General features: G+C 34.8%; 1 long non-coding RNA gene across 2 annotated transcripts in view; it reads right to left on the reverse strand.

Annotated features, from left to right (window-relative positions):
- LOC117123144 overlaps positions 1-949 on the reverse strand; it is a 2,376-nt gene that overhangs the window by 953 nt on the left and 474 nt on the right. Inside the window, exon 2 of one of the 2 annotated variants that reach the window (XR_004447811.1) lies at positions 64-251. This is a non-coding gene — a long non-coding RNA (uncharacterized LOC117123144). Of the gene's footprint in view, positions 1-63; positions 280-949 lie in introns of both variants that reach the window. The other variant, XR_004447810.1, reaches the window with a different exon arrangement.

The following is a 949-nucleotide window of genomic DNA, read 5'->3' on the forward strand; positions in this document are numbered from 1 at the left end:
ACATAAACCTGCAGTATTTTCATTTAAAAGGTAAAACACAAACTTATTTAACAAATTACCTACCTGTTATGGCAGTAATTCAGATGGGATCCAAACGCTCTTTCTCTACCGATGTTCCACATGTGCCTTGCTTTTCTTCCCTATCTTGTATTTCCCTACCACTTCATGCATCGGAAACAATAACAAACAAATTTTGAATTTGCCTCGTGCCCCATTGCTTATCTGAGTGATGGCTATGAGCTGGTCCTTTTCTATAAGTAACCAATTGCCAATGTCAATCTATTGGAAGATAGATAATTATTTACTATTTATTAGTAAACTTTCCTCCCACATTTGCGCATGCTATTAGTATTTGACTGTCAATGGACATCCATGAAAAATATTCACACCCCAGTTATTTATACCATATTTTTTGGTCAACAAAAATAATTATGCTTGAAATATTTCAAACTTTAATTACAGCATAATTGAAACTTCCTATGTATAGAATATGAGTAAACTAAAAAGTTCCAGCTATTGATGTTTTTGGGCATGACTTGTGTGGTTGTCGCATTTAAAATACCAATTATTGAGGTCAGACAGTTGACAGTTATACAATCATTCATTTTGAAAAAGAGTGAAGTATATTGAACTGTGCAAAAAACGAGTCTCAATATTTTGGTTGACACAAAATACAATAAATAAATGATATTTAAAGAAAAAATGCATTTTATTTTTCAAATTTCCTGCCTTGTTGGGCAGGACTTAGGCCTAGGCTTAGCTAGGCTAGGTACTGTGTACTGTAGGCCCTAGGTTAAGGAAGAGGCATAAGCCTAGGCCTAGGTAGGCAAAAAAAAAAAAACAACGATTTTTCTTTTGTGTCCCAACGCCCGTACCTGACCTGTTGCACTTTTTTTTACTCAATTCTTAGGTTTAGCCTAGGCCTAGCCTAAACAGTACAGTATACGAA

The sequence above is a fragment of the Anneissia japonica genome, unplaced genomic scaffold (assembly GCF_011630105.1).
Source record: "Anneissia japonica isolate Jap-2015-1 unplaced genomic scaffold, ASM1163010v1 scaffold7968_len47610_cov122, whole genome shotgun sequence".
Lineage (NCBI taxonomy): Eukaryota > Metazoa > Echinodermata > Crinoidea > Comatulida > Comatulidae > Anneissia > Anneissia japonica.